The sequence below is a fragment of the Pundamilia nyererei genome, unplaced genomic scaffold (assembly GCF_000239375.1).
Source record: "Pundamilia nyererei isolate P.nyererei 1_Seehausen unplaced genomic scaffold, PunNye1.0 scaffold00076, whole genome shotgun sequence".
NCBI classification, from domain to species: Eukaryota; Metazoa; Chordata; class Actinopteri; order Cichliformes; family Cichlidae; genus Pundamilia; species Pundamilia nyererei.
The window spans coordinates 220378-234087 of NW_005187477.1; the positions used below are offsets into that span (position 1 = coordinate 220378).

The 13710-nt window shown below is 40.7% G+C and overlaps 1 protein-coding gene across 1 annotated transcript in view; it reads right to left on the reverse strand.

Moving 5' to 3' along the window:
• Positions 1-13710, reverse strand: part of slc8a2b (solute carrier family 8 member 2b) — a 199495-nt gene that overhangs the window by 88969 nt on the left and 96816 nt on the right. The window contains exon 5 of the mRNA XM_005737423.2: positions 2980-3005. The gene's annotated coding sequence lies outside the window, so the exon portion shown is untranslated. The remainder of the gene's footprint in view (positions 1-2979; positions 3006-13710) is intronic.

Genomic DNA, 13710 nt, shown 5'->3' on the forward strand with positions numbered 1-13710 from the left:
AATGTGCTAGGGATAACCAGTAGCTGTGCATACAGATGTAAAGTGTAGAAGCAAGTTATGTACCCATTCGGTGGTTAACCGTTTTGATATTTATATGTATCTGAATGTCTGAATGTTTACACATGCACTTTCAAAGCAGTAATAAGTATGTGTTGAATCTACCTAGTTGGTTTTCCTGCATTTATCTGAGTGTAGGATTTCCTGGCTTCTGAGCGGCCAGTGAAGTATCACGAGGGCTGTACACAAGAAGGTGTGCAGAGAGTAAGTTATCCATCTCCATCTTGCTGTTTCTAATAGTTCTGTGAGATTCAGAACCACACAACGAACCCTCACGTTACACTCATACAATCTATGTTGTTTTTGTTTACATTTATTTCATTTCATTTATATTTAATCGCTCATTTTGGATACAATTGTTCAGTCTTATTGTTCAGTCTGAACAATAAGCACTGCACTTTAAACTCACCTGCAGGAAAAGTGCTGCACGATAAATGTGGACTGATTAAATTACCACTGCTTTAAAAAAACAGTTACTCATTTTTAATGTCGCAATAAAGTATGTTGTAGGTGATAAGCTGCTATGGCAACGCTGCTGTTTATGGCCACAAATATGATGCAGATGTTCCAGCATCTGTTTATGCAGCATGTTATCTGGTGTAATTATGTAACAATACATTTTAGTGGATAATCTGTGCACAGCTCCAGTGTTTGTAACTTCTGCTGTCCAAGCATGTCTGAAAGTGAAAGTCTTTGAATTTGAACATTGCATAACCTGAATTCAACATCAGAATGAAGATATTCAATCGAGCAACTCATATACACACGCACACAAATAAATAATGTATAAGGATACTCTTTAACTTGACAGGGGTAAATAAAGAGACACGACGAGTCTGCGTGGCAGAAAAGATGAAGAAATGAGAGGGGGAAGTAGAGAAACAAAAGATGAGAGCAGAAGGATGAACAGAGACATTAAAGAGTGAGACAGGGAGAGGAGTGCACTATCTAATATGGCAATAATGGAAAAAAATGATACGTATATTGGCAGAGTCAGGGTTACCATGGTGTGTGGGTGTGTGTCTGTGGGTGTGTGCGCACGCGCTCAGGGTGGTGGTTCATTTGGACACCTTAATTGAGTGTTCTGCAGTTTCCCTCTGGGTTCCTGTCACCTTGACCTGAGCTCAGAGCTCCATCAGCAAATTCTGAACGAGATGATCTCCATTAATACAGACATGCAGTAAATGTGTGTGGCAGATATTTCAATTACACCCAACACCCACGCACATACAAAGAGCAGAGTAAAAGATTGTCTTACACACACACACACACACACACACACACACACACACACACACACACACACACACACAACAAGAGCAACGTGATCCAAAGACACACACATGCATACAAGCACAGTAATGACCCCCACACAGCACCCATTCATCACTTGGTTGGGTCGCTGCGGGATACAACTAATGAGGCATCATAGTGGCTGTTACCCAGAATGCATTGCATTAGCCCTTCAAGGCTTCACGCTATTTGGCCATTCATTGACACGCGTGGAACTGAGTGCTTTTGTGCAAAAAGTGCAGCAAGTCACTCACTGCTGTTTGTGTATGGTGTGTGTGCGTTTTCTATACAATGAATGGTAAAATTTAAACAGAGTATAAATCAATAAAAAAAATGTAAGTGTGGAGTCACTGAATATCTCACAGAGCTGCAGATTTTTATGCGTCTTTTGTGTCTCATGGCTGATTTCTGCTTGAGCCTAAGTGGTCGAAGCCGTTGCCAGCGTTCATCTCTGTGCTTTACATTATGGTTGTGTCCTGGTGTTTTACATGCAGATTACTTCTGTCCCTCAAGCTTGCTCTTTCTTTCGCACCCATTCCAGTAGGTTTTTCAATTTTCCTGTAGGGATTTGTTGACATCTGCGAGTCCTCATTTTGAGGCTTTGATAATAATTTTTTTACACTGAGGCGATATTTATTATTTGCTTATCGATCTATTCAAAAACTGAGGGGAAAACGTAAACACATATTTTCAGCCTTCAATTTTCACTTCTAAAGTCTGTGAGTGGAAATATCTGGAGTTTGCTACACCGAGTTGAAACGGTGACAAACACAACCAGTTAGTATGAAAACCGGTTAAACTGGAACATGCAAATGCAAAGGCAGAATCAATGGTACTGAACAGGACATTCACAACAGATGTGCAGTTAACAGAGAGGTGTCTGTTAGGCTACATCATACAGTTTGTGATAAACTATTAAAATGATGAGAATAAGATCCAGTCTCACAGCAAAATATATAAGAGCTAAATTAGTTCTAAGTTAGGCACAAGCAAACTGATCTGGAAAAGCTCCACTGCTGCTCCCATCCCTTTGTAGCCGACAGTAGATCGCTATAGTGGTCAATCCAGGCTTGTTTTGCTTGTAATCACTGCAAGTCTATGAGATTTCATTGAGATGGTCAGTTATCAGCACAATCCTGCTAAAGCCTTCCTGTGTATACTCCGCTTAAGCCTCTGGGGGTAAAAGCCACTGTTCTGGAGCCTTTGGTGCATATAGATAACTGATAATTGTCCTCTTATAATCTAACTATGAATGCAGATTTAAAAAAACAATAACAAGGACTTGTAGTTACTCAGACTACAAACAACAACTGGTGAAAAAACTCTTGACCTTTGCCTACAGATTACTGTACACACCACCGACTTGCAAGAAAAAAGAATGAATTAAGACCAACATCGTTATTGTAGATCTGGTCTAACCTTATGTGTGGTGCATCAGACTATTATTCACAAGGCAATAAAGCAAACGGTCTCAACAATGTCTTGAAAACAGCGAGTATTTCTCAACCATAAAACTCTGTAACTCTGCGACATGGTATAGATGAGGTGGACCAGCATCAAATGTCTGTCCCCATCACTGCAATTCCCAGGAGAAAGGGGAAGAAAAGGTGGGAAGGAGAGCAAACTCACCACTAGTCTCAGGTGGTCCTGGCAGGCTGCAGAGAACGAGAGAGAAAGAAAAGCAGATGAGTTTGCGTTCACTTTTGATGTTTTCGTGAACATTTTGCAGCAAAGACCTAAACATCGATGGCTAAAAGCATCTTAACAACTCTGCACACTCCCACAGGCGCGCACCAAAAACACAAAAGCATGAATACGGAGTGCAGCATCCCACATCAGCTCAAGGACAGGAGGAGGGAGAGGGATTTACCACGAGAGACAGATGGAGGGAAAAATAAAGGGGGCATAGAGAGTGTTTAAGAAATAGGCAAGTAGTAATATAGGTCAGTCATGACATCTCATGTGTATAGGTGTCAGTTAAATAGGTGCATTATCATCTTCATGGATTATGAGCATAAACTTTAATATGCACACACTTCTGTGTGTGGTATGTGTGTGCAGTGTTTTTCTGCCACAGCAGCAGATGTTACAGGAGCAGAGGGACCAATGAAGAGACGCAGGGTGAGACAGATGTATCCCTGAACTGATACATTAGGTTGATTTTTCATATATTTTCAGTTTTGGTAAATCTGAGTCCTCCACTGCAGATTAAAAAAGAGATTGCTTGCCGACTGGGGTGAAGAAATCATTTTTAACTTGTGATAACATTCTGGTTTTAAGAGAGTTTTACTGTCCCACAGTGGCAAACAAACAGGTGTCTCCACCCTTAAGTTATGGCTGGATTTTCCTCATGCTGGTAAGATAGGATAGGACTCGTGCTCAACAGTGTGAGTTTTACCAGGAAAAACATAGTCTAACCTTTTAAATCACCAAGTCACTCATAAAAGTGTTGCCATGGTTACAACAAAAAGTCTGCAAAATGTCATGCAAATAATATCTCCTTATCTATCCATCCATCTTCTGTCACTTCCTGTTTGCAGAGGCAGCCTTCTAAGCAGAGAAGCTCAAATCTCCTTCACCCCAGCCACCTCCTCGACGGGAACACTTAGTGATTCTTAGTCCAGCTGAGAGACAGATCCTTACAGCGAGTCCTGGGTCTGCCTCCCTGTAGGACACATACCTCACCCAGGAGACATTCAGGAGGAATCCTAGTCAGATGCCCGAACCTCCTCAACTGACTCCCTTTGATGTGGAGGAGTCACGGCTCTACTGTGATTTCCTCCTTTATAGCTGAATCACTACAGGAGAGCCCAGACACCTTTTAGAGGAAACTAATTTCTGTCACACTAATTCTAATTCCCACATTTCACACTGAGCTGTGAACCGCTTCAGTGGGAGCTGAAGGTTACCAGCTGATAAAGTCAGCCGAAGCACATCATCTACTGAAAGCAGAGGGGTGACCTTGCATACTTGGCTATGCATAGAAATTCTATCCACAAAAATCTGGAATGTGTCCGACGTGTTGATGGGATGAAGGACCAGGTCTCACTATAACTGTGCAGGGACCGAATGGCTCATGACAACAGACCAGATACCCTGCACCCCTGTAGCACTCCCGGTGGATCCCCAGAGGGTCCAAAACCATAAACCCTGGTTTGGCTGACACATTTTCCAATAGATAAATTCTAGAATCGCATTTCATAATAACAGATTTAATACATGGCTAAATGTATAAAATATATAAATGGATAAATAAATGGATATATGGATTAAGTAGCCTGACCACAGTTCCATTAAAATTCTGCTGGTGAAAATTCTGATGCTATAGATTATATTCACATAATTATTTTGCCTTTCTGAATAAAATTAAACACAGCTTCAAACCACAATGAATTATACCATGTAAACCCTTTAAAACTGGATTGACAGTGTTTACTCAGAAACACTAGTTTCTTTTGTCTTTCAGACATCTGTTAAGTCTGTTTTTATCTTCTTCTAATCTACTGTCATGTCTCTTCGTGGCAGTCACCCCCACCTGTACCTCCTTTGCACCTGCTGCATCACCCTTTGCTCACCTGATTCCACTGAAACCTCTCACCACTCCCTCTTTGCCAGGCTGACTTTGTGCTTTTAGTTCTCTCAGACTCTTTCTGCCTGCTCTGTTTGTTTGCCTCTATGGTTCTGGTAACTTTATACTCTAAGTAAAGCTTGTTTTTGTATCAAGATTGTAGGCTTTCTGAATTAAATTTGATTTCTTTTGTAGACGTGCATATTTAAAACAAAATGTGCTGCATCCTTTTTCCACTGAGAGGGAATAAAAAATCTTTAATATTTGCTTCTCATAGTGTTTTTTTTTTTAACCTAAATTCAAATTCTCTGTACTTATGTCATGTATCAACTTAACACTGCATAACTGACTGATGATGAGAGGATAAAATATAACACACAGAGGTTCTTATTGATCAAATATCTTAATATTTGAGAAAAAAGATCTTTTTAGGCTTTTTTTTGTTGTAGCCGGTCTAAAAATCCGAGGATCTGTCTGATTTGGGACACAATTAAAGACAGAGAGATTAAGCCCCACATCCTTCCTCCCACAGTCTTATCCTGTATTAAGAGGCAGATGGAGCTTTTTCTTTACTCTATCAATAGCTGTCTATCTGCTGAGAGGGGCGGCCGGTCTGAGATGGAAAGAAGGAGACGACTAACTGCTCTGCAAGTCAACACATGTGATGTAACTCAGCAGACCGAGAGGACAGACTACACGCTGAAAATCACACCTCTTTCCTGCGTTTGACCAGGTTTGAATGTACAATCAAAGCACTTGATTGTGCTTGAAAACTAATTTAAACGTCATATTACATGACACAAACAAGACATCACACAAACCAACCACCAAAGCAAAACCGGAAGGGAACAAACAACCAATAACTAACAGGGAACAGGAAAGAAAAAAAGCCAGAGAGATGATTCATGGAGGGAGTTAGTGTGACAGATGACGATGATTCAAACAATAGGGTGAGATAGTGGCAGATGATCTGTGGTGGCGATATCTAAAGGGAGCAGACAAAAGGAGAAAAAGATCTGAATCCAAAACTTAAAAGCAACCCTTGGACCATGACATGTTTACATGGTGCATATAAAATGGTTTGTACAATCTGTAAAGGTGTTGAAGTTGTTGCTTTGATAAAGCTAAGCTCTCCACAGTCCTCAGGTGTGTTTTGTAGGTGTAATAAAGGAGCGGTAACCTTGCATGTGACACTCATAAAAATTAGATTTTCTCCTCGCTCTCTGCTCAGAGAACAGCTGATGTAAAGGTCTCGGCTAAAGGTTGACTGCCAACACTTTCGTTACTGATGCATTTCATCAGGAGAAAAGATGCCATAGTTCACCACTCCAAAAGATCTTTGGAGCTGTCTCTCTAATCACAGTGCTCTTTAAACCAGCATGGCTCTCTTTTTTCCCCTGTTACATGAGGTAAAGTGCAGTTATGCAGCACATCACCGCTCTTAGCTACTGACCCATCTGACAGCATTTCTAAAGGTTGAGTCAAACATGTTGAAAATGAAAAAGCCTTTAAAGTGTACAGAACAATTCATTTTCTCCAGTCAGGTTTTTCCACAGTGGGGATAATAAGGCCAGTCCGTACCTATTTGACTGTCATGGCAATGAGAACCCTTTGTTTCAGGGTGTCCCTTAATAAAGTGACGATAGGCTGAAGCAGCTTCAAACAGACTCAAGTGTTTTGTTTTTGTGTTACTGCAGAGAGCATGACACAGGGGATGAGGAGTATCAGAAAAAATAAAGTAATTTTCTCAAGTATTTTGTGCCACAATTCAACTGTGAGCAATCTCCTCACAAAAAAGTTTTAAAAATGGACAGATGTCTTGGTCAGACCCTTTATTTTGGTGAAAGTCCAACCAGTAAAACTGCGGTTTACTCACTGCTCACACTGTCTCAGAGATAAAAGGTGCAGGCATTTCCTTAATTGTGGCTGCTTTAAATACTGGAGCTTCAGACTTTCCAAACCAGCAGAGAGACTGTTCTCTATAAAATGGGATATAACATCCCCGGACCAACACTTTGAGTTTGATGGCCATGTATATAAACATATCCACTTAGCCTTGACCTGCCTAAGTAGATACACTTTTTATCCCTCCGACGTAAAAGGCCGTGAGACGGGCAGGCAGCTTGGAAATCCCAGTTTGTGAATATGATAACTCAAGAACCAGGCGACGCAGGAGGTTCAAATTGATACCAAAGGTGTACGAAAGATTTTGGACGAATTTGAATCCAAGACATTAACCTTTAAGGTCAGAGGTCAAGTTTTCTGACAATCTTGTGAATACTAGAACGTGAGAATAATGTGATGTAGGTCCCAAATGGTTGATTCTGTTCATCTGGTTGTAGCGTTTTCAGTGGGAGAACGCTACGTCCAGATAAACAGAATCAACCTTTTGGGGTTTACTTACCTGGATGATTGAGCATGCATCAAGCCAAGGTGATGCAGGATTTCTAAATTGATACCATAGGTTTATCTACTAGAAGGCTGAGGGGTAGCACTGGTAGCCAGTAGTATTTTTTAGTGTCTCCAGTCTTTGCATCTGTAATATCAGCTTAACAAACAGCAGAGATATCATGAATGTGCTGTGCAAACATGAGGAACATGTATGACATGTATGCATTATGAATGCAGATTTAATGAAGGGAAAGAAAGTAAGTTTCATATTTCATGTATTTAAAGGTAAAGATCAACATTTCTGAACTGTTTTGACTTACTTTGTTTCAAATGCAGTTTGATATTTAACATATTTATTGCCATCAGCGTGCCAAAGTTGATGCCATTGGGCACAAACTCTATTATGCATCAGTAAAGAACATTGCAAGATGAGAATTAACTTTGTTAAGTCTTTATTATATAGTACACCATCTAAGAAAGGCTGTGAGTGGACAGTATGAATGCAAACTTAGTCCTCTGAAGTAGTCGTCAACATTTGGATTAATTGCTCAACCAGGTCAGTTATATTGAGACCTAGCTTGGCATATTTTTTAACCAAATTTTAAACTCTGGAGTCTCTCAGTGAGGGTTAGCAACAATGCTAACTGGGGAAAACCACTTAGCATATTTCAGTCTAGCAGCTCTGAAGCTCAGCAATCCTTATATCTTTTTTTTTTCATAAATGGAAATGTAAAAAGTAAATGCTGACGTTTTACAAGAGGCAGTGTGGACCTGTGTTTGATATAGCTGTCAGGCACTAATAGAGTCATAATTTACACTCACGACTGTACTTTTGAAAAGCGCCAGGCTAGCTGCTTCCTCGTTTCATTCCCAATGCCAAGCTTGGTTAGCCAACTGCTGGCAGCAGCAGCATCAATCTTCTAATCCAACTCTCCACAAGAGAGTCAAAAAGTGCATCAATCCCAAAAAACTTTTCTTAGCGGAAACATTCAGCTTTATAACCGAAACACAATTATTACATGAACTGTTTAAAAAAATTTAATCATGCTGCTCTTGCATGCAGTCATTATTGTTAACCTTCATCTATATTAGCAAGCAAGAAACCATCAAACCTTAATGAGAATTCGCTTTATTCTCTAAATATGCAATTTATCTTTCTATATAAATGTCCGCCTTTCACCTAAACATTTTATTGCCACAATCTAAGAAGTTGGAAAAAACAGTCTCCTGAATAAAATCTCCAGGGGAGGAAGCCAGAGCTCTCATCAGCACATTTACAGTGAGCCAGGTCACTGATTTACTGATTAGAAACAGCTGCAGTCTCTGTAGTTTTGAGGAGAGATGATCCGCTTTCACATTTATGAAACGTTGGCAGCTGAATAAAGAACATTAAGTCTTCCAGTGAGGGGTAATCCATCAATATGCTAGTACTGTGGCATGGTTGAAGCCTCCGAAACTATAATGACAGTGCAAAACTGAAAGCGTACAGAGACCTGCTGAGTCTTCAAAGATATTTTTGGTTCTAAGTAATTTGAATGAAATTTAAATAAGTGAATTAAAAAAAAACCCCAGAGAATAAATACAGTTGTTTACTTGGGGGAGATATAAAAAATTAATGAGAAATAAAACTTGAAGAGAGGAACAATATCCAATACAAATGTAAAATCTGCAAAAGCATTGTTTCATTTGTTCTTTCCTGTATTCAAGAGGATAGAGAACAGCTTTAGAAGCACAGATATCTGCTTTCAGTTCTAAAATGGTATGTCCAGGTGACGCGTCAATGAGAACGAATCAAACATTTCCTGCATCCTAATCCAACTTTTAAATTGGTGCCTTCATTTAAATGCAAATAGTTGCAGCAAAGACGTAGATGGATGTATAAAAGCGTTATGCACACCTGTTAAAGAGCTTAAAGAATTTCAGCTCATGACAGGATATGTATGCATACATACTGTAAATTGTCATAATGCAACCGTTAAATGGATAAAGTATCTCCGTGAAAGCACCAAAGAGCTCTTGACACAATTTATTTGAAAACCTTCAGGCTGCAGGGTAAAGCACGGAGCGCTGCAGAGAAATGAAGGCTGCTCTCGCTGTTATGGTCGCAGCGCAGCGCACGCAGCGCTGCAGCTCTGAGGCTTCTCATTTCTTCTATTCTGACAAGTCCATTGGCTGAGTCTCTTTATGAATTTGCTCGCCCTGCATCAGTCACAATGACCCCGGTTTGGCCCGTGGGTGCTAAATGTCAACAGCAATGACTCTGGTTGACACGAAGTGCTGAGAGTGAGTTCAAAGTGAGTGGAAGCCTTCAGAGATGAGTTCAGACACACTTTTGGTCCATCAATCACCAGCAGAGCAAAACATATCAGAAAAATGCCAAAACAAAACTCCAGGGACAGTGAGCAGCCACGAATAAAGACAAACTTACCAAAGCTCAAAAGGCAAACCCACAGAGGAACAAACTGCACATCTGAGTGAGAGTTACACATTCACAGCGTGGATATTCTCCACCAGTCTGGTGAATCAAGCTGGCAGCTTTCTGCTCTATACTGAAAGACTTACCACAGTTAAGCAGTCCAGATGGTCATGCATAAACAACAGATCCTGATTTTAACAAAATCAGGATCTGTTGTGATTATGGACAGAATTATAAGTGTTGTCTTGCTGATGAGGTGGGACGACAGTGAGGGAGAAAAATTCTCTCATTGTGTGCAGAAAAAACCTGCAGGAAACTAAACATCCAGATCCACCAGGATTTATCCTGTCAAAACCAGTCCATTCAACACAAGGAATCGCCACGGTCAGTGAACACATCTAAAGAGTGCAGATTTTCCTGTAATGATGGAAACGCTATTGAGAGCCTGAGAACTGCATTCAGTAAAAACAAAAAATGATTTAAATCACCAACTTTATTAGAATTCCTCCCAAGACGGCCACAAATGTCTCTTAAAATAAATTTTAAAAAACACTCTTTCTTCCTGGTAAAAGGTTTTTTTTTCCTTCCCACTGTCAGCAAACTGCTTGGTCACTGAGAGTCATCTGATTGTTTGGGTTTCCTTTGTATTATTGTAGGGTTTTTACCTTACAGTATTAAGCTGATTTGGCACTATATAAATAAAATCAAACTGAATTGAGTTAAATTAATTTGGACCACGTTCATCCATGTAGATTTTGAGATACTTCCTGGAAAAAAAAAAGAAAACTTGTCCTTGTAGTTGTGAAAAGTTAGGAGATCACTAAGGATATAAGGTAATACCCCAAAGTATGAGACCATGAAGACCTTGAATTTCGAGTTCCAATTTGTACCAGGGTTCCTGTAATAGCTGCTGAGATATTTAAGTCTGGACCAAAGTGTTAGAAAGACAGAGTGACCTGACATTGCTATCCTTAGAGAAATGCTGCCACTGGTGCTGAAAATAAGCTGCACCCATTTAAAGACCCATTTAAAATCCTTGACACCAGATTCTGAAGAAGGATCCTTATAATTCTTGAATTGCCAACACGAGTGAAACACCAGCAGAAGAAAAGAATGTCTTAAATATTTGATTTTCCCCCAAATTCAACAATGAAAGAAATTACTGAAAAAGACTGGAGCTTTGTTGTTACCCTGCCCTCTCTGCTCTTGCTCTTGACGAAGGCGGTCGCACTTTTCTCCTCCTCCTCTCCCTTAGCTTCCCTGCTTAGCCTCTTATGTCCTTGTCTAGTCTCATGTTTTTTGTATTACTTTTCCCTGGAACACTCTCTCACAGTCTGTTCTCTAAAACCTAAAAGAGGAATTATGGATTGGATCAACTGGTCCCTAAATGCAATTGACACCCCTTTCTCAACGAGAAGTTTGGGCTCGGGTGAGCCTGAGTGCTGAAGATATCTACCTATTCAGAACCATGGTAACAGGTTCTGGCTGATCGGAGCTGGCTTGGCCCTGAATATCGAAGAATTAAGAAAGCGGAACCGGCTGTTCAAACCCCCACAAGGCTGCCCGCTGGGATTGAAACGATGGGAAGAGGCGTGAGTTTCTCAAAATGGGCTCATTGAGTGCAGCACGGATAAGATCCTGGAGAGGCTACGGCTGCGGTGAATATTCAGAATAAGACCTCTGAGTGCAGACTGGATTACATCTTGGAAGGGCTCGCTCGGAATAACATCTCTGAGCGCAAATTGGATGACATCTCGGGGAGGCACACTATCGTGAGTTCTCAGAATCGGCTCTTTGAGCACAAGAATGACAACATCACAGAACGCAAGTATGGCAAAGCTCGCAGCTCGCCAACGGGAGATTGAGAGACCAGTGTTGGACTGTAGAACTGCTTTGAAATTCATATGAGCTGTTCGCACTAAAGTAAAAAGCACCATCACTTCATGCGGATACCCTTTGGGCGCCAGCTGTGGTCGCAATGCTGGAGCCGAACAACAACACCCTGATAACGACTGTGTTTAGACTGTTCTTCCCACTCCATGCAAGGCCACCTGGGTTGACTGGAAGACTGTTTGCTGTCCTCCCAGGAGCCCAGCATAAGTAGAGGTCTCTTTTTTTTCCTCTTGTACTTTCCCATTGTAGTGTATATTTCAGTGGGGTTTTTTCTGTAACGCTACAGATCTCCGACCTGTATCCCCATGTGATGTCTGTGTTGTGTGTGTAAGGTCGGGGGGAGTCCTATTTCACTGCAGGGCAACCTGCACGTGGCGAATAAAGCCTTGATTGTTTGATTGTTTGATTTGAATGTTTTAAGTCGGAAAATTTTACTTCTCTGACTTTACCACAGCTTAAGTGCAACAGAGCTCTTTTTAAAACCCCACTGCTCATCATTCATTCAGAGAATACTTGAACTTCATTAAACTAAAAAAGAGGAAACTTGGGATGTTTTTAATGGGTGTGCTTACTGCTGCACTTGTGGACTATAGGGAATCCAACAGCTGTAGAACATGCCCAACGTTGTGGTATTTAATATAGTGATATGCAACAGGTGTTTGGTACAGCTGCTATGAAACACATCTGGAGAGGATTTAAACTTTTCATTTTACTAATTTGGCTTCAGCAAAAACCTCTTTGCAGTAAAAAAAAACAAAAAAAAAAAACGATCTGAACCACATCGAGACTGATAGCTGTCATCTGATAGTGATACTGATAGTGGAGATGACAAATCTTCAGCGGTGACATCATCATTAATCAGGTCAACAGGAGCAAAATCTCACAGGAATGTTTCCAGGATTTTGTTAATGACACCGAGACCTGAGGCTGCGTATTTAGCATTGCTGTTCCTAATAATCAAGTTTGGAAGTTTCAGAGTGCAACAGCCTGGTGTGTAAGCCTCAGACCTAATTTACAACTTTCTACAATTTAAGAAGCTCTCTGGTCTCTCATAATGGGATAATAATACGTTATTTGTTCTTCCTTGAGCTGAATATGTTGCCCAGCACTTCAGGAGTCTCTCATGCGTCCCTCCTCTCAGCCTCCACCAGATTTTCCAGTAAGTCTCAAAAGTGTCCATCAGCCACCTGCCTCCTCTGTTGCACCAACGCCAGCATCTGCACTCCTTGCATTCGCTTACTATCTCCTACCTTCATCTGAGACTCAGCTCTCGATGTTGCCACTTTCTGTGTCCAACCATCAGTAAAAACAAATTTTGCATTTTCACATTAAAAACAACAACAACTCTCTTCTGCCAAATTCTCTCTCCTCATTTCACAAACTGGCTCAAAGCCCCATGTCTGCTAACGTTCCCCAAAGAAGAATGACTGATAAGTGCTTCTGTCAAATGCAATCCAACATTATTATTGGATGTGAAACAGAAAAGCCCTTCAGTGTCCAAAAACCTCTGTAACCTCTGCAGTTGTACTGCACTACACTTTAGGACGGCCGTCTGTAAGAAGCCGATTAGAAATGACACAAACTTCAACTCCCATTAGTCTTATCTACGCACCACACAAACACTTACATCAACATACAACATGCACAGTGCAAACCGGAAGCATTCCAACAATGCATGGAAAATGGAGCTTTAAAAAAGGGAAAGAGTTCTTCCTTTCAAAATAAAATAAGGTAGGCAATAGTTTTTGGATTTAAAAAAAAAGCAGGAAGCCAATTTTCCAAATCAGTGCCTCTGTAGACACTAAACGAACAAACTTGTAACAAAAACTGTTCGTTGGAGTGAAAGAGGTGAGGGCACAGACTATATCAGCACAGCTTTTCTGTGCTTTAAATCAAATCAAATCAAATCAAATCACTTTTATTGTCACATCACATGTGCAGGCACACTGGCACAGCACATGCGAGTGAAATTCTTGTGTGCGAGCCCCACAAGCAACAGAGATGTGCAAACACAACAACACAAACGAGCAAAATACAAGAATGGCCAACCTGAAACTAATAAATATATGTACAATATATAATAGTGTATGCA